We start from the raw sequence: 18,993 nt of genomic DNA on the forward strand, positions 1-18,993 counted from the left end.
TGACAAACGTAGAAGGGCAGCACCGGTGTTTGTTCCAGGCGATAGAGTATGGTTAAGTACTAGAAACATTCGGTTAAAGGTGCCGTCCATGAAGTTTGCTCCTCGATATATTGGACCTTACAGGGTACTGTCTCAAATTAACCCAGTTGCGTATCGTTTAGCGTTGCCTAATGCCTTACGCATTCCGAATTCATTTCATGTTTCCTTGCTAAAACCACTAATATGTAACAGGTTCTCCTCCACGATCGCCCCTCCTCGCTCTGTGCAAGTGGAGGGTCAGGAGGAGTATGAGGTCAATTCCATCGTTGATTCTCGAGTCTCCCGAGGGAGACTGCAGTATCTGGTCGATTGGAAGGGTTATGGTCCTGAGGAGAGAAGTTGGGTACCTCAGGAGGAGGTGCATGCTCCCCGTCTCCGCAGGGCGTTCCACTCTCGCTTCCCTTCTCGCCCTGGTGTCTTCCGCCCGGTGGGCGTATCTGAGAGGGGGGGTACTGTCAGGGTACCTGTGGTCTCTACCTCCGAAAGAGGTAGAGACTTAGCAGTTCCTCCATCCGGACGGTCTGATGGCTTCCTTCCTCGCGGTCTATCCGGTCGTGCAAAGCCGGCCGCGAGGGAGTGACTGCCTTTTACAGCATCACGTCCGGAAGTCGTCAGGACACTACCGGAACGACCTGTCAGTCAAGTGCTGCAGGACCAATCAGGACGCCTCAGAGGCGTGGTTACTTTTCTGAACAGGGTATTTAACGGAGCTTCTCTCGTCAGCTCATTGCCCTGTCGTGGTTCTAGCTTGTTCTAGTCACTCAGTGCTTGTATTCTGCTTATCCCCTTTGGTTTTGACCCGGCTTGTTTATTCTACTCTGCTTACCTCTGTATCCTTGATTCGGCTTGTCTCTCGCTCTCCTGTCTTCTGTTACCCTCGACCTCGGCTTGTCTTTGACTATTCTCTCAGTACTACTTACGTTAGTCCGGCCATTCTAAGGTCCGGTATACGTATCTGGCTACTGTTTGTACGCTGCGTGTTGGATCCCTGTCCCGATCCTGACACCGGGATATTGTTGAGAATAAGACGTATGCTTATGATGATGAATCTGTTGTTGTCAGGTCTAGGGATGCCTGCCTAAACAGGAAACTGACTATCCCTGAATTTGTACTAGCTTTTGGTATTTACAGGGATGTCATCTGTGCGGTCTATCCCAACAGAAGAGAGGAGTTTGATCTCTATATGCACAAGCTGGTAGACCTGGGCAACAAATATGGTGGTTCAGCCTTCTATGACTACCATAGGTCTTTTTCTGCAAAACTGTCTGGAGCCTTCTCCCAGTACGGACCACGATCCAACTGGGGAAGGATTGATACCGCCATTTTTTGCAGACACTTTGCAGGTCTAAGAACACCGGCTTGTGCATGCTGCTCCTCCACAGCCTATACTACAAACTTTTGTCCCAACACGGCGGACGAACATGCCTCCACGCAAGGAGCTAGTTCCTCTGAGGTTCCAGAGAAGTTGTCACGAGACAAACTGGGACGCCCAATCAGGTTTCTGGGCAAGTCCCAGATATGTAATAATTTTAATGTTGGGTCTTGTAACTACAGTGGATGTAGACTATTGCATGTCTGTTCAAAATGTTTTAGGGCACATGCAAAGACCATGTGTCCAAATAAAATGTATTCCAAGCCTTACCTAACGTCCATTAATATGCCAGTATTCACTGCATTTATGTCTCAGCACCATCTAGACACCTAGTAGACTTTCTTATCTCTGGTTTAACAGAAGGCTTCCATAACAGGTATCCTACACTTACCAGCCGGAACTCTGGAATGCCCTAATCTAAAATCCACCCAACACAACCCCACAGCGGTTGACACCCTCAAGAAGTGGCTGAGGGCTTCGCATTGGGACCTTTCAAAACTCCTCCATTCATAGAATGGCGCACTAACCCCATTGGTATTGTCACAGGGAAATCATCCCAAAAACAGAGACTCATCATTGACTTATCGGCACCCCACTCATTGGCCAACCCCAGTCTTACCAGTCTTAATTCCCTCATACCCTCTGAGGAATTCTCCCTGCAATACACCACCATATATCATGCCATTATCGCTATCATACAAGCAGGGGTTGGAGCCTGGCTCAGTAAGACCGACATTACTAATGCCTTTAAATTACTACCAATCCACCCCATGCATGGCATCAAGTGGTCCGGGAACTAATATTTTTTCTCCCGATTAACTTTTGGGTCCAAAAGTAGCCCAGCTATTTTCGACACATTTGCCGAAGCATTGTGCTGGTTACTATTGAACATAGCCAGATGCCCTACGGCATTACCTGGATGATTTCCTACTGGTCAAGGAGAATACTTCCCCTCCTACTAGTCTCAAAGCTACCACTAAGCTATTTGAGCAACTAGGTGTACCTATCTCCCCTAAGAAAACAGAGGGGCCAGACACGGTTATCACTTTTCTGGATATCCAATTAGACTCCGCCACAATGCAAGCGAGCCTACCACACGATAAGATAGTGAATATTCTCACTTACATAAACAGCTACCTTCAGCTCGCTACTGGCAACCGCAAAGAGCTACAGTCCCTGCTGGGATCACTAAATTTTGCTATGCGCATCATACCTCAAGGCCGCTCCTTTATATCACGACTATTGCATCTTTTTCCACTTTTCCTACATGACACGCACAGGTTGTCCTTAGATACCCAAGCTACGGCAGATCTAAACATTTGGAAGAGATTTTTATCCACTTGGAATGGTAAAAGTATGTTCCTCCCTCAATTGACTGACTCATCTCCCGCCATTTGGTCAGATGCGGCATCTACCACTGGTTTTGCAGCAATTTTTGGGAACGAATGGCTCTGGGGCAGCTGGCCTTCAGCAGTTCAGGATTTGGAAGGTTTTTCCACTACCTCAGCTCTTTTTGAGATCTATCCCATCGTGGCGGCTGCCATAGCATGGGGTCATTTATGGGCAAACATGCCAGTTCGTTGCTACTCAGATAACGAGTCACATCATCAACAAAGGTCGTTCCAAATCACTTACGATCATGAGATTTCTGAGGAAACTCACTTGGTTGGCAGCTTGTCATAATTTTTTCCTATGTTGTTTCCATGTTCCAGGTGTATGTAACACAGCTGCTGACAATTTGTCTTGCTTTTTAATTTCAGGTGTTTCATCAAGCACTCCCGTCAGCGGCGCCCACAGCCAGGGCCAGACTGGCCCACCGGGATACCGGGAAATTTCCCGGTGGGCCGTCGGCACCTGGGGCCGGGGTGACCTGCGGCCGCAGGGAGAACTTGAAAGGCGGCCGCAGGGGAAGCTTTTTCATGAGGCCGGGAGCAGGCTCTTCTGGGGGAGCAGGCTGTTCTGTCTCTGCTCCCCCTCCCTCGCGTGCTAGAAAGAGACCGGGGCCGGAATATGACGTCATATTCCGGCTCCGGTCTCATTAAGCTGCGCGCGAGGGAGGGGGAGCAGAGACAGAACAGCCTGCTCCCCCAGAAGAGCCTGCTCCCGGCCTCATGAAAAGCTTCCCCTGCGGCCGCCAGCACAGCAGTCTGCCCACCCACAGGTACCCAAAAGTGTGTGTGTGTGTGTGTTTGTCTGTCTGTCTGTCTGTCATGCTGTGTGTGTGTGTCTGTGTCATGCTGTGTGTGTGTGTCTGTGTCATGCTGTGTGTGTGTTTGTCTGTCTGTGTCGTGTGTCTGTGTCACGGTGTGTCAGTATCATGGTGTGTGTGTCATGCTGTGCATGTGTGTCTGTCTGTGTCATGCTGTGTGTCTGTGTCGTGTGTGTCTGTGTCACGGTGTGTGTGTGTTTGTCATGGTGTGTGTGTGTCTGTCTGTGTCATGTGGTGTGTGTGTCTCTGTTATGCTGTGTGTCTATCTGTGTCATGCTGTGTGTGTGTCTGTCTGTGTTACGCTGTGTGTCTGTCTGTTACGCTGTGTGTGTGTGTGTCTGTATGTGTCATGCTGTGTGTCGTGTGTGTGTCTGTGTCATGGTGTGTGTCAGTCGTGGTGTGTGTGTGTGTGTGTGTGTGTGTCAGTCGTGGTGTCTGTGTGTGTTTTTAAAAATAGTGTTTTACTCACCTTTTTTTTTTTTCCAACGTCGTGCTGGTCTCTGCCTCTATGACTGAGATCATCAAGCTTGATGATCTCAGCCGATCCGCACTGACGCAGGAAGCGCCTCCAGTGACCGTCTGAGTGTCTGTCACTAGAGGTGTCACTAGGAAGCAATGTAAACACTGCCTTTTCTCTGCAAAGTCAGTGTTTACATTCAAAAGCCTGCAGGGACAGGCTATAGACACCAGAACCACTACATTAAGCTGTGTGTGTGTGCGCCTGCTAGTGAGCTTGCTTGCTTGCATGTGTATGGGTGTGTGTGTGTGCCTGCCAGTGAGTGAGCTTGTGTTTTTATGTCAATGAGCTTATGTATATTAGTGAAATTGTTTGTCTATGAGGCTGTGTATCAATGAGCGTGTGTGTGTCAGTGAGATTGTCTGTGTCTGCATGTGAGTATGCTTACTGTATAATTAATTACTCTATTATCTGGGGTGGCAAAACATATCCTTACATATTACATGCGACAATATATGGCGCAATGACTTATGGGGCTGGCATAGATTTTTTTTTTCCAGGGCTGCTTTGTATCCCCAGTCCGCCCCTGCCCACAGCCACCATCACTCCAACATTTCAACAACTCATACTGGACTAGAAACCATCATGCATCATAGCAGGACATTGTCCCAATTGGCACTTTCAAACAATACACACAAAACATACAACAGAGCTTTCACACTATTCAAAAGATTCCTTCTGGAACATAACATCATGCAACCATTTGTTATGACATATTTTTGGGGGTTTGCTTCCTTTTGCCACCTTAAACTTAAACTGTCATAACACCATCAAACTCTCTCACTGGCATTCCACACCACATGCTAATCTTACACCCAAATAACAACAGTTTCATGGCCTCTCACCAAATTAAGACCATACTCAGAGGTATTCAGAAATCAGAGGCTACCCTTAGATAACCATATCTTTAAAGCATTATCTAACCTGCTTGACACCAATACAAACTCTATCATCAAAACAGCAATATACATAGCTTTCTATGGATTTCTAAGACCGAGAGAATTCACTACAACCTCCACGACCCAAACTACTCCTTTCCTCCTCTATTCCCACTTGACAAAACATATGGATCATTACATCCTGACTCTACCTCACTCCAAAACCAGTCAACACATACCCCTAAACATTCCATACTATCCCACGCACAACAGATGGTGTCCCTACATACAGCATCATAACTTACTACCCTCACAACCATTACTACAGCTGCAAGGTTCAGTACTCACCACTACAACCTTCATGACCTACGTCAGGTCCTTGCTCACACAACTGGGCCTCAACGCAGCCAACTACTCAGGGCACTCCTTTCGTATAGGAGCCGCGTCCACAGCCTCCAGTGTCAACATCCCAACTCATGTTATCAAAACACTGGGGTGCTGGAAGTCATCCGCTTACTCACGGTACATACCGAACCCAGTACAAGAAGGGATGCTTTCAAAAACAGGTCTGGTTGATAAAATGTATATGTATTGGTTGTCTGTAATAAATTTGATTACTTCATTTTTGCCCTCTTCTTTCTCAGGCCTACCTCATCGTCGGTTCCAGCACACCACAACCGACTTGCTCTTTTTATTATCCTACATTTATGTATGGTATTTCACACTGTACTATCATAAGCACCTAACACAAATATATATACCGTATATACTCGAGTATAAGCCGAGTTTTTCAGCACATTTTTTGTGCTGAAAAACCCCAACTCGGCTTATACTCGAGTCAGTGTCTGTATTATGGCAATTTACATTTCCATAATACAGACTGGGGGCTGGCAGTGAGCGCTTACCTCTCCTGCAGCTCCTGTCAGCTCCCTTCTCCTCCGCGCCGGTCCTTTCAGCACCTTGGTCAGCTCCCAGTGTAAGTCTCGCGAGAGCCGCGGGGTCATAGTGCGGCTCTCGCGAGACTTACAGTGTGAGCTGACAGGGGAGCTGACCGGACCGGCGCAGAGGAGGAGGGAGCTGACAGGAGCTGCAGGAGAGGTAAGCGCTCTCTGACAGCCCCCCTCCCCCCACTGAACTGCCAATGCCACTGGACCACCAGGGAGTGAGAGCCCCCCTCCCTGCCATGTATCAAGCAGGGAGGGGGGACGAAAAAAAGAATACAAATATTAATAATAATAATAATAAAATAATAATAATTAAAACATTATTCTGCTCTGTGTCAGTGTGTATCAGGGATCCTTAGGATAGGTGTCAATCCATATCTGCCAAGTGACCCTATGTAGGGGGAACAGTCCCTATTCTGCTCTGTGTCAGTGTGTATCAGGGATCCTTAGGATAGGTGTCAATCCATATCTGCCAAGTGACCCTATGTAGGAGGAACAGTCCCTATTCTGCTCTGTGTCAGTGTGTATCAGGGATCATTAGGATAGGTGTCAAATCCATATCTGCCAAGTGACCCTATGTAGGGGGAACAGTCTCTATTCTGCTCTGTGTCAGTGTGTATCAGGGGTTTTGAGGACAGGTGTCAATCTATATCTGCCAAGTGACCCTATGTAGGGTGAACAGTCCCTATTCTGCTCTGTGTCAGTGTGTATCAGGGGTTTTGAGGACAGGTGTCAATCCATATATGCCAAGTGACCCTATGTAGGGGGAACAGTCTCTATTCTGCTCTGTGTCAGTGTTTATCAGGGATCCTTAGGATAGGTGTCAATCGATATCTGCCAAGTGACCCTATGTAGGGGGAACAGTCTCTATTCTGATCTGTGTCAGTGTGTATCAGGGATCCTTAGGATAGTAATACATACCATATTATTATAATTTATAGTGTAACGCATACTTTATTATAATAAATTATAGTGTGATATATACCATATTATAATGATATAAAGTGTAATACATACCATATAATAATTCATAGTGTAATACATACCATATTATAATGATATTGAGTGTAATGCATATCATAGTATAATAATTTATAGTGTAATAAATGTCATATAATAATTTATAGTTGTAATAAACACTATTATATTAATTTATAGTGTAATACATAACACATAATAATAATTTATCGTCTAATACGTACCATAATATGATATAAGAAAGCAAACAGACCTTCAGATAGGGCTTAGTAGCCTGAAAAAAGCCAAGACTATCCATCTGCTGATGGCTTATATAGAGGCATGAAGACCTCTCCTGGTCCATGAAGAAACATAAACAGACTATCAGAAGAAAGCCAGATAGCGGATCTATTTAAATAGATACTAAGACATCTATATATAGGACAAGAGGAAAACGTTTCATTACGGAGTCTTCATTCTAATCAATAAGTTTTATAGCTGGAAGAATGCTGTCTTTATTAATACAGAGAGAAAACGTTACTTTATGTCTAAATTAAGGAACAGATTGAGGACTATTCAATATTGTAAGAGACAATAAAGGGTTCTATGCAAAAAATGCATGAAGATCTGATGATATCTTTCTGCCCGATGCTAATGTCACTGAAAGAGCTAATTTAATACTAGAAAAGCTACAATTTCTGGGGAAATTGTGTGAATTGTTCTTGCCTCCACCAGTAGTCTACAACTGGAGTGGGCAGAGTAACTGGGTGAAGTGGGTGGAGTAACTGTTATGTGGTTGGAGTGGCTGGAGTAACTGTGGAAAGGTTGGAGTGTGGTTCACTCACTCTACAGCAAGGGCAGAGAAGAGCTTTCAAATCTTTCAAATCCCTCGAACATTCCACCAACTGCCAACAGGAACTAATAGATTCCAAATAGGGCAGAGAAGAGCTTTCAAATCTTTCAAATCCCTCGAACATTCCACCAACTGCCAACAGGAACTAATAGATTTCAAATAGGGCAGAGAAGAGCTTTCAAATCTTTCAAATCCCTCGAACATTCCACCAACTGCCAACAGGAACTAATAGATTCCAAATAGGGCAGAGAAGAGCTTTCAAATCTTTCAAATCCCTCGAACATTCCACCAACTGCCAACAGGAACTAATAGATTTCAAATAGGGCAGAGAAGAGCTTTCAAATCTTTCAAATCCCTCGAACATTCCACCAACTGCCAACAGGAACTTATAGATTCCAAATAGGGCAGAGAAGAGCTTTCAAATCTTTCAAATCCCTCGAACATTCCACCAACTGCCAACAAGAACTAATAGATTTCAAATAGGGCAGAGAAGAGCTTTCAAATCTTTCAAATCCCTCGAACATTCCACCAACTGCCAACAGGAACTAATAGATTCCAAATAGGGCAGAGAAGAGCTTTCAAATCTTTCAAATCCCTCGAACATTCCACCAACTGCCAACAGGAACTAATAGATTTCAAATAGGGCAGAGAAGAGCTTTCAAATCTTTCAAATCCCTCGAACATTCCACCAACTGCCAACAGGAACTTATAGATTCCAAATAGGGCAGAGAAGAGCTTTCAAATCTTTCAAATCCCTCGAACATTCCACCAACTGCCAACAGGAACTAATAGATTTCAAATAGGGCAGAGAAGAGCTTTCAAATCTTTCAAATCCCTCGAACATTCCACCAACTGCCAACAGGAACTAATAGATTCCAAATGGGGCAGAGAAGAGCTTTCAAATCTTTCAAATCCCTCGAACATTCCACCAACTGCCAACAGGAACTAATAGATTTCAAATAGGGCAGAGAAGAGCGGTTAAAAACAAACTGCTCCAAATTGCTCACTTCACTGGCGGTTGCCATCTTCAAACAATATTGTCAGAATCACAAGACCCAGATCTACATTTTGATGACCTGCATAGTATGTCTCTGAAATATTAAAAATGAAGACACAGTCGCAGTTTAGAAATTGCCCTTCAAGTTTGAGCTGGCTAGAGTGGAGTTTCAATGAATGCCAATGGATGGCGTGAGTTGCAAACAAATGGTCATATTGTAAAAATTAACAGGACTATTGCTTAGCCGTGGACGTTTTTAGTGGCAGCAGGGATAGCTGAATGTTTTGATATAAGATTTGTGTAGGTGGGCGTGGCCGACCGCGGAGCTTAATGGACGCACACTGATACAGCTCCCTGAGACAAAAGCTACAATCCACAGCAATCTGAGATTTCTCCTAAACATGGGCAACCACAAAAGGCAAAACCTATCACAGGGGCAATCGGGGAAGACCCCCACGACAAAATCAGGCGCTCTTACCCGATATTTTAAAGATACTTTAGATACCATCTAATGAAGACTTGCAGACAATGATGGGGAAACTGGAGGCCACCTTCCTTTCCAAAATGGACGCCATGGGCTCGGACGTACGTCAGCTAGGCCTCCGAGTCACTGAGCTAGAGGAAGAACGAGATGTGATTCAAGCTCAGGTAACAAACATGGCAACAACATTAAATTCTCATTTACTGCATCTAGCATCCACCCAGCGACACATAGATGATTTGGATAACCGGGGGCGTAGGAATAATCTGAGGATAAGGGGTATCCCGGAATCCCAGGGTGAAAACCTAGAAGATACACTCTCGGAACTGTTTAATCTCATACTAGGGGAACCTAATACCAATCAAATCATATTTGATAGAGCACACAGATCGTTACGCCCGAGAGGCATCTCCCCTGAGGCACCCAGAGACGCCATATGTAGGGTGCATTATTTTTCAGTCAAGGATAATATCCTAAAATCGCTGAGAGACACCTCTCAACCTCTCCTATCATGGTATACACTACAAGCTAGGAGAGCTTTAAAAACAGTTACAGAACTTCTAAGAAACAGAAATATTAATTACAGATGGGGATTTCCGTTTGCCCTAATAGTTTCCAATAAAGGAAATTTGCTCACAATCACTTCCCGCTTAGACGTCCCCCCATTCCTCAGGGCTCTTTACTTATCGGATACCCAGGTCATGGACTGGAATTCCCCACAGCCCCAAAAGGACGCAGCAGTAAGTTTGCCCCAACGGCAACGTTGGCTCACGCCGGCTAAGAAAAGAAGGAACGATCAAAAGTTCCAATCACCCCCTCATAGGCCCAGGCCGAATAGAGAGGACATAAACCGCCACACTCTGGAATACCCTTTTATAAATGAACGAAAAGATAAAGAAAACAGGAACCTTGCCGAACTGCATCTTCGACACTTCTCGGAGCAACCCAGCCTAAGCTGAAATTCGCCCAACCGAAACCACAATCTCTCCCAACTCTCTCTTTTCCCATTCTCACCCCTATCCCAATGATTCTACACCGGAAATTCCTACAGACAAAAGGACAGCTTTGCCTACCTGTTACCCAACATCAATAGTAAAATGGACTTCTGAACAAAGACAACTGGCAGCAATTGAAGTACCCGGACCCAAAGAGGCAGGTAGCCCAAGGGAGACTGTCAGATACACAACCTGCTTTAGTTGCTACTCAGCCTGATCAGAAGCCATTAATCTAACCGTAAAGATGGATACATGCAGGCATCACTTCATGGACCTCACCACTTTGACCACATGACCCACAGGGGATAATCCTCTAAGCAGCATATAGCAACTTCGCAACGAGACACTACGAACGATGTGTAAACTTTCCTATATAAACCACTAACAAACTTTCATAAGATCTTGACATGGCTCACTGGGATCTTTCTGAACGCTCAAGTTGGTCCCATACTACACGAGACTATGACAGTCTTTTTATGCTCAAACCTCACTCTCTCCAACTGCAGCTGCGGACCAGGTCGTATCGCCAGTACTATTGTAATCTATAATGTTGTGACCTTTTTAAAATGATTTGTTGGTTTTACGTATCTTGGGAACCCACTATAGTGAGATCCTGGTATACTTAGCAGGTGCAGAAACAGGTGTATTTCCCCTAATATATAATAAAAAAAAAGGAAAAAAAAAGCCCAGAAATCAGCATAGGAGGGGGTAAGATAACACGAAACATGCCAGACATAATCAAGGAATTTCACCAATTTTACACTAATCTGTACAACATAAACAAAGTCCAGCCAACCAAGGAAGAAATTCATACATACTTAACAGCAAGAATTAAGAGAACTCTGCCACCCAACAAAATCGCCTTCCTAGATGAGCCGATTTCATTAGAAGAATTTAAAAACACGGTCAAAACACTCCCAACAGGCAAAAGTCCGGGCCCAGATGGACTCGGGCTCCCCTTACTGACCGAAATCACCAAGGACCTACAAAGCTGGAACAAACCCTGCTTTGGTTGGTTCTGTAGAATCAACATCATAAAAATGAATGTTCTACCTCGACTACTCTATGTTCTCCAAAATCTTCCAATACTGTTACCCCAAAACTTCCTCACGAAAGTTAAATCAGTACGTACAAATTTTATTTGGTCCAACGCCCAACCGAGAATAGCCTACACAACATTGATTAAAAATAGAGATAACGGAGGGTTAAATCTGCCCGACATCGCTGCCTATCACAAGGCAATATACGAATGGACCAAAACCACAGTGCCATCACTTCACTGGGTCCAACTAGAAAACACATTCTCTGACACCCCCTTAGAAATTCAACCTTGGCTACCCAAAACACGTCTGACCTCACATTCATCCATCGTCACCCATCCTGCAATTAAAGCTACACTACAGACATGGCACAAATTGACAAAAACTACGTCAATATCACCCTTTCCTTCCCCATTGTACCCAATCACAAAAAACCCAGACTTCCAAAGGGGAGACTCGGGTTCAACCTTTAACACTTACCATGGAGGCAAAACACTACTGCTGCGTGACGTGACTATAGGAAACAAACTAAAAACTCTACAACAGCTGACACCAGGTGAATCCCCGACTTGGGAACAAAAGACAACAAATACAGGGTGCGCTAAATAAAATAAAGGGAGATGAAAAAGTCTTTAGGTACAATGTGGACCTTGAGTGAGTGTTCTTATGTTCTTTCTTTGGGATCTCAGTAGTCGAATATGGAATACAAAAGCAGAGAGGGGAGACCAATAGTGCAAAACCGTAATGCGGAAAGGATCACGAACAACACAGACGTGAATAAGTGCCAACTTACAATTTAAAGAGCTAAGCCCAGCTCTAGGTAAAACAGCATACAGTGGTATTTAGTACTCCCCACATGTAGGATATTGCTGGACAATTGGAGGTGTCTTCACAAGATTCTTTACACCATCCCAGACAGACGTCAGCATATAAAATATATAAAAGAGGGAAGAACCCAATGGTGCAATAACTTTGGTAATACTGCAACAACAGACAACACTGAGGTCCTAAGAGTGCCAACTTACAATTTAAAGAGCTATGACCAGCTCTGAGTAAAACAGCATACAGTGGTATTTTAACTCCCCACGTGTAGGATATTCCTCTAATGATGCTTGCGGTGCCGGTCTTATGAAAATAAAATCACAAGAGAGGGCCCATAGTGTTTTCCATATATAAAATGACAGTGGAATAAAAATGAAACGTACTTACAGTGTTAAGCAGCCACACTGCTCTATGAACCAAGCGTGGGTGGAATAATCCCCACCAGGGATTTCTTTTGAAGTACTGGATCTTGTTTAAAAAAAATCAGCCAGGATAAAACAGCAACATATAAAGTAAATGTACTAACCCAAGGTAAGTGGTAGTCACAAAATACTTTAATTAAAAACAAAGTAAAAATACACAATATGTTTCGCCAAACAGTTTGACTTGGACCCAGAGATTGCATTATAATCAGTTATCTCACTTTATCACGAAACAGGCATTGGTTCCTAAGGGGACTAGATCACTGACACAGTTCGAACAACTATGCCTGGAACACCAGCACACTAAAAAGATCTTATCTATCATGTACAAAGTGATTAGGGACGCACAAGACATAACACCTCCCAAATGTATCCTCAAGTGGACAGACAAACTAAAATTGGGCTATACACAACAACAATGGAAACTGATATTCCAAACAATTCACAAGTCTACTACATCCACCCTGGCCCAAGAAAGTAACTATAAGCGTGTCACACGCTGGCACTACACACCAGTAAAACTACAGCATATATACACTTTAGAACAAAGCGAATGCTGGAAGTGCCAGCACAAAGAGGCGAATCGTGCACATATTTGGTGGGTCTGCCCAATTATGGCAAAGTTTTGGGGTAGAATCCACACACTCATCCAACTGATTATGGGAGTCCACATCGCACTTGCACCTCAACACTTCATATTCCTATTACCACCACCGGGCTTACGCAAGGAACAAACCATCCTCTTCAGACACTTAGTCATGGCAGCCACACAACTCATTCCCAAGTATTGGAAGCAGGCACAAGCACCATCCATTAGAGAGTGGATTCTCAAAGTAGAGGATACCAAACAAATGGAAGGGATGTCATATGCCATATCCAAAAATTATATTTTTTTTCTCCAAAATCTGGGACCCCTGGACCCAATACACAAAAACCGTAACCTCATACTGACTATTGTCACTTCTAGGGCATTTCTTAGAGTTCAACACTATCTAAACAGCTGGTACTCCATTGAAACACTAGAACACCCACACAGAGACAACCCGCTGTAAGCTTTGTTACTAATGTGTCAAATCATAATATACTCACCAAGGAAGCAGGTTTTTTCAATGTTTATATAATCTCGAATTCAAACTGTAACCAGCGATGAATGCCATTCTTCCCTACTTAGCTGTTCACTATCTATGCATCTTGCTGTAACCTTGAACTCTGTTCTTCTATGCTACCGTTTGTTAATATTTCATGATAATACTTTGTATTACTTCAATGATGTGTTGACACCTCACTTTGTTATATGCTATAAACACTGTGTTGTAAATGAGAAAACAATACAAATTTAAATAAAAAAAAAAAAAAAAAAGATTTGTGTAGGTGGGCTTTAAAATGAGGGAGTAGTGGCAGTTTAGAAATCATGTCCTGATTTTTCAGCTTTTGCCAGCTCCCACTCTAGCTTTGCCATTCATTCCTATGGGACAAATTTCGCCACAAGAACGACGATATTCCGTGAACCATTCGGCGAAACGTTCCACGAAGTAATAGCAATCCGATCGGGATCAATCTGCACGTTTTGGTATATTTTTGTCTATGTAGTGTAAAAACTGTGGGAGGAGTTAGGGTGGTAAATTTGGCTATAATAAGAATAATAGTATATATGTGAGATAATAGTAAGTGGTCTTGCTATGCAATTAAGCAATTGTGGAGAGATAGTCTCATTGTTAAAAGGGGTAAAGATTTCAGAGCCCTTAAAAATTCCACAGGACGCAGTTGGTTAACTGAAGGATCATATAAATACAGCCAACAGGTATTTAGATATGTCCATATCAACACCCCTTTACAAAAAGAAAGATCAGAGAGTGCTGAGACATGTACCTCTGAGACGATGTGGCTAAGACCTAGATGAGTCCTAGATTGAAGAACTTAGAACCTCCTTGGTAAAAGGAATTTGAATTATCACCTAATTAAAAATAGACCAGGAAAAAAAGGCATCGCAACTCTGTAAAGGTAGCTGAAGATATATGTTTTCCTTCAGAAGGGTATTAATTGCTGCTCCTGAAAAACCCTTATATTTAAGCCCTTCTTTTCAATTTTGAAATCTTCAGTATGACAGATCCATCTGTATGGACTTATATTGTTGGTTCGTCTGTTTGCCTTAATTTCGCTGGATTTCCTGTCCGTATGCCCCTGTTCGTGTAATAATGAACTACCGAATGAAACTGCCGAACAAACGGCCACCCAGGAGAGGAGTGTGCTGCTGGTTAACCTCTTGGCCCCAATTAGAACGTTCTGGTTAATCGCAGACACCTCTCCATTCCATTCGTACGGGTGATCGTCGTTCGTATGCCGACCACGAGGCGGCCGCCATTTTGGGACACGAGGAGAATCAGCGGTGTTCGGTGCAAATCGTATGGAACTAAAAACAGACACTTTATCTGCCGAACACCGCTGAAAGCTGCCGCCCGCCTTCTATTTCGTCGAGGCGTACAAACACCGGTCAGTTCGGGAGTTTTATAACATTCGTATGGACTTTACCCAGATTACCGCCCATGGAGTCATTCGTATACCGAAGGACTTGTAAAAGACTTTGACTCCATGGCGATTGGGCTAGGTACATCGGATCTGAGCGCTATTCGGTAGGAATATGCACTCAGATCCATGCTATCTGGGGATACGTTACACGAACCATATGCATTCGGTATTTCTGAAGTTATGTATTTTACTGTAATTTTCTTATTGTATTTCAAGATGGCGATTGTCTCTATCCTGGGAGATAATTAGGTTTCTTCCCAATTATCTCCGGGATAGAGAAGAAGGATTTATGGGTAATATGGGAAGAGCTTATGTTGAAGCCACTGCGATTGGCTACTGTCCAATATATTGTACAGTCTTCCAAAAGGTCCCCTAGGGGAGTGTCCACCTTGTGGAGACCCGCATAAATACCGGGCAGGTAGCCCCCATTAAACACATTCCTGTTTGACCTTCAAGATGGAGCTTGGTCTCGTTTGTGGAGGGATTTATTATTGGGACAGCGCTTTCGTTATTTCTAGCTGTGGAAGGAGTTCGACTGAATTGCTGTTCGGGAGTTGCCGCGTTCGTATGCTCCATTCGGGAGTTTGACGATCGGCTGGATTAAAACTGCATTTCTGGAGAAAGGGGATTATTCACTAAACGGCGGCTTCATCACCTGGCGGTGAGTGTCGTAACAATTGGTGGCAAGCGACAGGATGAATCCCACCGCCCAGAAGGCCCTTCCCAGGTTCGAAATGCAGTATGAAGAATTAAGGCGTGCTACCCTTAAAGACACATCCCAGGTTCGAAATGCAGTATGAAGAATTAAGGCGTGCTACCCTTAAAGATATTTTGGAGCGCAGAGGACGATCAGCGAGTAATCTCAAGAAAAGAGAGATTATTTCCATACTATTGGAAATGGATGCAGCACAGGGAATGGAGAGAGCTAATGTGCCTGGCATACTGGATTTAACACCCGAGGAGGTACAATTTAACCGGGCAGTCCAGATAAGGCTGGCACACTTTGGCCCCAACCCTGTGGCAGATATTGTGGTTCAAGTGCAAGCGGCAGTAGCAGCACAACAGGCGCTCCAGAGGAGAGGAGCTGCAGCAGCAGAGGTACCCAATAATAATAATGGGAGGAGAAAGGTACCTTTTTCTGCATTTAGAAATTTTGTAGAAACGGAGGGAGAGATTGATGGGTTCCTGGCTGATTTTGAAAGGCAATGTGCCTTACACCAGGTACCCGCAGAGGAATGGGTCACCATCCTCTCTGGGAAGGTATCCGGCCGGGCCAGTGAGGCTTTTCGGGCCATCCCAGAGGAGGAAATTACCAGTTACCGGGCAGTAAAAGATGCCCTTTTAGCCAGATACGCTGTCACCCCTGAGGCGTACCGGAGGCGATTCCGGGACACGAACAAGCAGGATGGCGATTCCTATGTGGAGTGGGCATGCAGGGTACACCGCACAGCAGCCCACTGGATGGCAGGGTGCCAAGCGGTAACTGGGGAAGAGGTGCTGCAAGTATTTTTGTTGGAGCACTGCTTTGATCGGTTACCTGCAGGAGTCAGAGAGTGGGTTAGGGACCGCAAACCCGCTACCTTACCTGAAGCTGCTCGTCTGGCTGATGAGTACACAGATGCACGGAAGCTGGACCAGACAGCAGCCAAGGCCCCTACCCGAGTGGAGTATAAACCGGCAGCATCTCCGACCACTACTGTGTATCACCCCCCAGCACAACGCACCCCCACAATGCCACCAGCGAACAATTATGTTCAGCCAGCCCGATTCAGCGCCCGGGATTACTCCCAGCCTATCCGGTGCTATGGGTGCAAACAATTGGGGCACAAGAGACCGGAGTGCCCATTGAACAATTCCAGCCAAGCCCAGTCATGGAGAAGACCAGCAGGCGGAAATCAGCAGCCACCCCAGCCTTCCGCTCACTGTCTGGAGCAGGAGGAATTTTGGGGTATATTACACGAGGCGGACCCAGTGCAAGCAGCCCAGCAGGATAACCGCCAACAGCACAGGCAGACAGTTAAACTGAATGGCAAAGTGGTCACTGGTTTGAGAGACACCGGAGCCACTATGACCCTGCTCCAAAAGAACCTGGTTTCGGAACACCAACATACTGGAAATACTGTAGCAGTGAGGGTAGCAGGAGGCGCCGTGTTCCGTCTACCTGTTGCCCGGGTTCATTTGGATTGGGGAGTGGGCTCTGGACATGTGAATGTGGGGGTTATGAAAGACTTGCCTGCCAATGTCTTACTTGGGAATGATTTGGCCCCTTTGGTTTCTGCTTATGCTCCAATGGGACCTGCTGATGCCAACCCAATTACTAGTCGTGCAAAGACCCGTGTTGCAGGAACCAGCCCACCTACTGCTGATGAGACCCAGGTAAGACCCGATTCCCCGACTGGTACCCTAGATCAGACCTTGGTTAGTTGGAATTCCCCAGAGGAGTTTGGGAGGGAAACCCAGGCAGATCCGACCCTCCAAAAGTATAGAGATAAGGCCAATACTGGGGAGAAAGGAGCAGAGGGGGAGCGGTACGAGTGGGTGGGGGAATAGGTTATATAGGATCCCTACACCGTCCCAGAAAAGTGCTGCCCCTCCGCCGAATCGACAGCTGGTGGTGCCCGCAAAATACCGGCAGGAGATTCTGCGGATAGGGCATGATGTTCCATTAGCTGGACATCTAGGTTCCCGCCGCACAGCCTATAGGATCATGCAGAACCTCTTTTTGGCCAAATTTTAATCAGGCTGTGCGGATATATTGTTAATACGTGTGTAACGGACCGTTTCAGCAGAAAAGGGGTAAAAATCCGTTTAGGCGATAATCCCCTTTTCCCAGACAGGCACAGCTACTGTAAAATCACCAAACCTCATGAATTGAATATAGGTGAATGCATCCAACTCCCGAACGCCATACAAGGGAATAAGGTAGCACTCCAAACTGGAACCTCACGAATAGCTGCTAGCAGACAAACAGGAAAAGCAGACATCAGCTTACACTCCTAGCAATCGATCTCCAACAGCATACAGTGAATCCCCCCAAGAACGAGACAAGGCTCCGTGTTGGGGGTCAAGCAGTGGTCTCAGGTCTGGAACACCCAGCCTGCTTTTTATTACAGTTGTGCACATACAGGACATAAAACAACCAATCAAGTAATAGAACAACCCACACATCCCCTCCCCTCAGATAAGCAGTTAACATAATTTATCACATACAGTAAAAATACAGTTTCCACACATACTCTGTAACTTTAAAACCATACATCACATTCACATAAAAATACATATCCACAATCAATCCATTCAGGGGAACAACATATTAAAAAAATGTCATGAATCAGACCAGGGGTTCAAAAGTTAGTAAAAGTATATTTTGTTCCCCCTGGCTGGCAGTATTTTAATCTGGCTCAAACAGTAAAAGTAAAACATCCCCACAATGCATCCTGGCTTCCTCCCTTCTGCCCTGGAGATAATTGGAGAAGTAATCCAATTATCTCCCAGGTCAAAGACAAAACTCCATTACACATGTGGGGACCTAAAGGCATGATTATGTTTTAAAATATATAAAGTTACTTTTCATACATTAAACACAGACATGTAACTTATCCCCAGATAGCTCAGGTCTGCGTGCACATTATTAGGTGAATGGCACGCAGACCACACAAAAACAGTTTAATTGCCATGGAGCCAAAATCTGTCCCATAGTCTTTCATTATATGAATAGGCTCCATGGCATAGATATCTGGGGGATCACTGCTCACACAGGGCAAGTACCGAATGGCCCCACTGTGTTTAAAGGGCCAGAATGAGTGACATGCACTGTTAGGGCCGAATACGTTTTGTAAAAGGGCCCAATCTCCCAGGGCCATAGTCCAAAGGCAAGAGGCGGGCAAGCAGCCCCCTCCAAGGACACGTGGCGAGGTCGGTTTCGCCACAGATACTTTGAT

This window comes from Pelobates fuscus, chromosome 6 (assembly GCF_036172605.1).
Source record: "Pelobates fuscus isolate aPelFus1 chromosome 6, aPelFus1.pri, whole genome shotgun sequence".
Lineage (NCBI taxonomy): Eukaryota > Metazoa > Chordata > Amphibia > Anura > Pelobatidae > Pelobates > Pelobates fuscus.